Raw genomic sequence first — 7,528 nt, forward strand, 5'->3', positions numbered from 1 at the left:
ACAATTAGTTATTATAATGCCCAATTCAGGGCACATTGGGAACTATTGGTTCTCTACCCAAGGAAAAACACGTTCGTTTGGTTTTGTTCTCTGAGGAAGAAGCCTGATATGAACATCAAAGGCGCAATTAACAGGTTCTATTCAAATATACAAATCATGACATCCTTTAGTTGGTAATTGTTGTTACATATACAGCAAAAATGGTTGTCATATATATGTTATTTTTTTTAACTAGTGCAATGAAGACAATAACCAGTTCTTTTGAAGGCATGTCTAATCAAGGTGCACCTCGGTGGGTTGAACCCAAGGTAATTAGTTCTTGTTTGTAATGAACCGTTTGTACATCTTTAAGTGTTGAATGTTAAGTAACCATTAAAAATGTTATATGTAGACTAATGTGCAAAGTGGAGGGTTTGAGTGCGGATATTATGTCATGCACTGGATGTGGTGCATCGTGACTGCCGGTTTGAAGGATGACTGACACAAGGTAAACATAATGCATGAAGTTACAATTGTAACTTTGGTTAATATTTGTTAAGTTACTAATAATTTTATCTAATGTTAATTTTGTAGTGGTTTTCTGATGGCTCATTGTTAGATGTGGAGGCCATCACAACAGTTCGACAGAAATGGGCAACTTACTTTTTATCTTTTAGGAAAAGCAGTTGCTAAATTTGATTTGTATTATGTACAAGTACATTTTTCCTGTGGTTTCATCAAAGAATTAGAACAATTATGACTACAACTTTGTATGTTGGATACATTAGAGAATCATTAATTCCAAAAAGGGTATTCAATTTGCATGGACTTATATATGTAGGATGCATGTCATTTGATGCTATTGTTCAGATTTCATTTGATGCTATTATTTAATTTGCATGGTCTGATTTAATTTATAGGTACCAGAGATCAATGTAAAAAAAAATGCATCAATAAAACAAAGAAAATAAAAAAAAATTAGACATACGAAGACGATTCTGGAAAATGTCGTCAAATGATAACATAATGTAGACCTACAAAGACCGTTCCCATAACCGTCGTAAATTGGCATCACATACAAAGACGTTTCTTACGATGACCGTCTTAGTATCATGCTTGACATGCCATCTAAGACGGTCATAAAAGACCTACAAAGACGGTTCCCATAACCGTCGTAAGTTGACATAACATACAAAGACGTTTCCCATAAAACGTCTTAGTATCAGTCTTGACATGTCATCTAAGACGATCATAAAAACCGTCTTAAAATGTAAATTATGATTGTTACAATTAAGACGGTTTTCCAATAACCGTCGTAGACGATGCGCACCTACTAAGACGATCATCGTAACTGTCTTCATATCCCAAAATTATCTATAGACTTTAAGACAGTTATAGAAGAAACATTGTAATATTTAGCAGATACTAAGATGGTTATTTCTGCTCGTCGTAGTATTCAAAACTTACAACGATGGTTCCCATAACCGTCGTAAAATAGCTTATATATTTTACAACGTTGGCATTAACGACGGTTGAAAACCGTCGTGACATGGACTTAAGAACCGACTTAAAATCCAATTTTTTTAGTAGTGTCTTCTCTCTAATGAAAAGAATTTCTGGAACTCCCACCTGCTATCTATATATAAATACTTTAATATAGAAATTACATGTCATATAAAATAGAACTTCATGAGGATGGTTAGGAAAATTTATGAAAATCCTGGCTTCATTATTATTTATTGTAGAATTTTGTAATATTTTACGTATTTGGACCAAAAGGCAAAAGCTTTTCAGTTAAGTATTCAAAGTTGTTTTCACATTTTAAGAATATTTTTATTACATCATTATATTTTTTAACCTAATAAAAAATGATTTTTTCCCCTCAAAGTCAAATCCAATTTTAGAATTTCTATCAATTTAAATTTTGAAAGTTCAATTGTAATATTTATTTTATACGTTCACGACAAATATAAGTAAATATCACCCGTGATTAGGATTTAGGACGTGAATGGTGTGTACGCGTGGTCACTGAGTTTAACTGGTTTCGGTTTGGTCTCATTGTGTTATATCTTCCCATATAGGTTTTGATTTTTCTCTTTTCCTTTTATTTCACCGGAAATAATGTAGTAGTCTAATAGTAGTATTTGACAAACTAGGCTATATACCTAGAAATTTTAAGTTAGGAGATAGTACCTAAATATATAAATTAGTATTTTAATTTGTACATTATATGTGATGACCTTCTACTTATGTATAATTAAACTTTAAATAATTTTTCATATTTAAGTTAGATTATAATTAAAAATTATAATAAATAATGTATTTAAATATATGAATTATATATATTGTAGATTTATAATGAATAAATTATATTTTGATATAATATTATTTTATAACTTTTAATAATTTCTTAAAAGAAAATTGAAATGATTGACAAATATTTTTTTAATTGGTTGTTTGTAGAAATAATGTGTGAAATACACGTAAAAAAATAACATATATAATTAAGAGAGGAAAAATAATAAAATTAGTTGTAAATATATAGAGACAATTTATATTATGAATTGTTATTTTACTATATTTAAAAGTTAATATGTATTATATTTACAAATGTAAAAAGTTAATGAGGTCACCGATTCTCATTAACTTTTAATTTCAATATATCTATCTTTCAATAAATTGGAGGGAGGTTGCTTCGGGAATTTAAGTTTGCACATAATTTTAATCTCATAAAATTAACTATATGAAAAGTGAAATTTCAAACACATGAAAATTTTGATACACTCATTTCAAGATTACATATTTTAATGCTGACATACTTCTAACACAAAAATTAACCATATTTTATATATTAATGATATATATTTATTAATTTTTTCATGAAAGTGAATATATTAATTGAACCGTTAATAAAACAAGAGACACTCATTTATTAAAAAAAGTATCTTTTTTTATTTATTATTATGACATTAGTGTGAAGTATACATTAATTTTTTTATAACTAATTTTTGTGAAAAAATCTAATTAATCATCTTTGGTGAAATTTTTCACCTAATTTACGTTTTTTTATTTACAAATTTCGAACTTAATACCTTACTTAAAAACTCAATACCTTACTTAAAAAAATCGAACTTATAACTATTATAACTATTAGCACTAATGACTTATTTTATCTTGACGAAAATGTAATACGGTGATATGTACGTCTCAAACAGCTAAACCATATATTAAAACTACCTGCCGGTGATCAAAGTTTGGTGGTGCTTGGCACTATACTATCCATAATTTCATACAACATTATATATTGTATGTTTTAACAACTGTCAAAATTGATTTTGCATTATAAAATTATGGTGAAAAATTAAAAAAAGAAGTAAATATAACTATTTATTATTTCGGCTTTCAACTTATTTTTAGGATTAATTCTATTTTTTTTAATATAATCCAAATATGTATTAATCTGTAACCTAAAAAACATGTATTAATCTTTATGGTTAAGCTTTTCCTCAACCTACGGCATCGTTTTTCATCGTAAGTCTCCTTCAACATTTGTTGCATGTTTATCACTTTTCTCCCTAACGGTCTCTTTTTTTTTTCCCCTCCCTAATGGTCCCCTTTCAACGTTTTAAAATTGTTTCTTAAAAATATTGGATATACACCAAATATTTTATTCCTTCGGTATTCAAATATAAGCATAATTGATTAACTTGTGAACTATTTAAAAAAAGTCGGTTCATATCATTTAATTCTACTAATTACATTTAATTTTCTTCTTCTAAAGTAGCCTTCACTAAAACTATATATTAAGAATAAAAAAAACATTGCAAATAAAGTTTTAATTAATTGAAAGATATTTTTATGATATCATTGCAAATAAAATCTTGTGGAGCTGTGATTTGTAGCAGTGAGGGTGTTTTTATTCAAGCTTTTGCTAGGAGACTTATTGGACATTGTTCTAGTCAAGAAGCTGAAATATGGGCAATTTGCATGGTATGGTATGCCCATGGCTGGTGATAAAGGTTTTTTGAAAATTCTGGTGGAAACTAATTGTATTGAGGTAGTTAGACTCTTAGAGGAAGACTATCCAAATGAAAATCAATTCAGGGAGCTGAGTGCTGAAATTAGAGATTTAAAGAAAACCTTTCAGCACTTTGGTAATTCATATACTGAGGGAAGCTAACAGTATGAGTGATTCCTTTGCCAAGGCTGATCTATCCTTACAATAAGATGTTTGCTTTTATAACAACGTACCAAGTTTTGCTGTAACCTCCTTTATGGAGGATGTTGCTATTTTCAATTATAATGATAATATAATTCAGTTTTTCCTAGGATTTTTGCCGAAGCAACTAAGAAAAAAAAGGATAAAAATAGTTATATTTGAGTCTATTGTGTTTTTTTTTTTTACTTATCAATCTTTATTGTTAACCTTTTTCCTCAACATAGGTTGGGGTATCATTTTTCCTTGTAAGTGTCTTTCTCTACCATTGATACTATATTGTTTATCCGTTTATATATATATATATATATATATATATATATATATATATATATATATATATATATATATATAAGTTAAAAATATTTTAAGTTAAAAATATTTTTTGTTTTCAAGAAAATAATAATGTCAATTAAATTATTATTTTAAACTTAAGTGATATGTTAATAGAAATAATTTGTGTTAAATTAGTAAATATCTAATATATATTTTTATAAAATATAAAAAAATAAAAATCAAGTAGAAATATCAATATTATATTTTTTATTTTTCCAATTTTTTAAATATTGAACTCATCATTGAATAATTATATTTGCGGTAATTTATGTCACATATCATATATATATATATATATATTCTTTTCTTTTCTTTTTTCTTCAAATTTAAAATTACATTCTCAAATATCTCATGCTATTGTTACTTGAGTTTTGAAAGCCAAATATTTTCTAAAGGAAGAATTCCTTGACACTTGGTTATTGCATAGCATCTACACTTCAGGTGTTGGTTAAAGAAGGCATAAGATGACTATTGGGAGATGAAAGCAAGATTAACGTTTGGAACTCACCTTGGCTGAAAACCCAAGATAGTTCATTTATTGCTCCTTCCTCTTTTTCACTCTCTTCATTGATCTCCCTTGGATCTCTTGCTCCGATCTTCCTTAATTCCTCTCTTGATTGGTCTCATGCTTTAGCACTAGGGTTTTTTCATTCTCCAAACTCCAATATAATATGTGTTTACGCCTTGAATTACTTTTCTTTCTTATTTTATTTTTGTCCACTCATACAATACCCTTTACGTCTCACATTTTATATATGCACTCAACATGTGGCTATATCTTTAATAATAAAAATTAGAAGAAAAAAAACAAATGAGAGTGTACTTAACAAAAACGGGAACTGAATATAGTAAAAGCCTTGTATTAAAGTATTAAACTAGACCAAAAGTCCAACTTAAAAAAGGGGCTGGATTCCATTGAGGTGAACAAAATTTAACTAGATTTTGTTGCATTGTTCTCTAACCCAAAAAAAGAAATAAGTCATAGAATTGCGATTTCATTGTCTCATAATATAATAACATTGTCTCATGATATAATAACAGAATGCATTATTATATCTAAGTTAATAACAAAATATAATAAAATCATAATTTTATTATATATTATATAACGAAATCACAATTTCATAAAGGAAGTGTGAAAATAATTACGTAATAAAATGATAATATATTTTAATCAACCGAATGATAATTCGGTAAGAAAAACTTTTTTGGAATAAAACAAGGAGACAATCCGTTAATAGGGATCAATAGCAACTCCTAACTCACTATTCCCATTATAAGCTCCTCTTTTTACATTCCATTATTTTTTTTAAAAAAAAGTGTGAAATTCCACTCTTACCCTCACTCACTCATCCCCTACACCCTCCCTTCTCTCGTTCACTCTCCGCACTCCCACAATCCGAAATAGAATAAACACAGGTTTCATATTCAACAAAAAAGAAACTGAAACGTGCAAACTTGTTACTTTATCACAAATGTCTAAAACACATAGACAAATAAATAAACCACACCAATTAGGAACAAAGCAGAAAGAGGGTCTGAACCAAAAACAAGGAGGATGCGATGGATTTGTTACCTGTATCTTTAAGGAAATTAAAAAAAAAAAAAGAACATATAATCAGAAGGTTAAAATATATTTTTTCGCTTTTATAAATATCGAAAAATTTGAAATTTGTTCTTGTAAATTTTTTTATATATTTTTCGTCTTCATAAAATTAAAATGCATTATTTTTTTATCCGAAGCCAGACTTGAACGAATCTGAGCCTACATGATAATTTTTAAAACTTAAATTATAATCTAAAATATGTTTTTTGTCCCTATAAATATCAAAATGTTCGAAATTTGTCCCTGCAAAATTGAGTTTTTTTTTTCGTCCTTGAAAAATTGAAATTTATTACTTTTTGGCTTGAACATAAGTTCAAATATCTGAACATGTGTCACTCTTTCATTGATTTCATTAATGGCTATGAGTGTGAGTGATTTCTAGTGATTAAAAACTACCACAAAATATAGAAAAAAAAACCTCACAAATTTGTAAAATCCTCTTTCGTAACCTTCTTCTTCCCTAACTTTTTTCATCTTCTTCAAATTTAAATAAACAATTTTTTTTAAATGTTCTATTCAATTGCAATAACCAACACTACCTTATTAACCCTATTATCTTCTTCTTCTTTGGATTTTTCTTCCTTATGAAATCCTAATACCTTCACTCTCAAACTCAACGTTATGAATACCAATTCCAGTGTTTTATTAGAATCAAACATTGTCAACAAACTTAACAATTTGGCTTCCGAATTCATCTCTCTCTCGGATTAGCATGATGGATGAAGAAGATGAAGGAAGTTAAGGAAGAGGAATTTATAAATTTGTGGTTTTTTTTTTTGTTTTTGCATTTTGTGATGATTTTTATCCCCCAGAAATCACTCACTTCCACTGCCATCAATGGAAGCAATAAAAGAGTGTCACATAGGTTCAGATTTACTCGAACTTATGTCCAGGCAAAAAAATAATAAATTTTAATTTTTCAAGGACGAAAAAAAAGACTCAAATTTTGTAAGGATAGATTCCGAATATTTCAATATTTATAAGGACGGAAAACATACTTTAACCTATAATTTAAATTTTAAAAAATGTCACGTAGACTCAGATTCATCTAAGCCTAACTCTGGCCTAAAAAATAACACATTTCTATTTTATGAAAACAAAAAACATACCAAAAATTTTGTAAAGATAATTCCAAACTTATCCATCTTTTGTACAAACAAACAAGTTACGTATTATTTTGTACACCCCTTAAAATAAATCACCAACAACTAATCTTTGAGAAATTCTAGAAAGGGAGTTCTGGGTATGCATGCAGGTAACCTACAAAATGTGAAGATGGCAATAATGCTTGACTACACCGGCAACCTTGTACCACAACAAGAAAATCTTTATTTTGCTACCAATTTTAGCTAGTATTTTAATTAGGAGCTAATTTCAAGCAATTTAATCCC

Source organism: Glycine max, chromosome 15 (genome assembly GCF_000004515.6).
Source record: "Glycine max cultivar Williams 82 chromosome 15, Glycine_max_v4.0, whole genome shotgun sequence".
Lineage (NCBI taxonomy): Eukaryota > Viridiplantae > Streptophyta > Magnoliopsida > Fabales > Fabaceae > Glycine > Glycine max.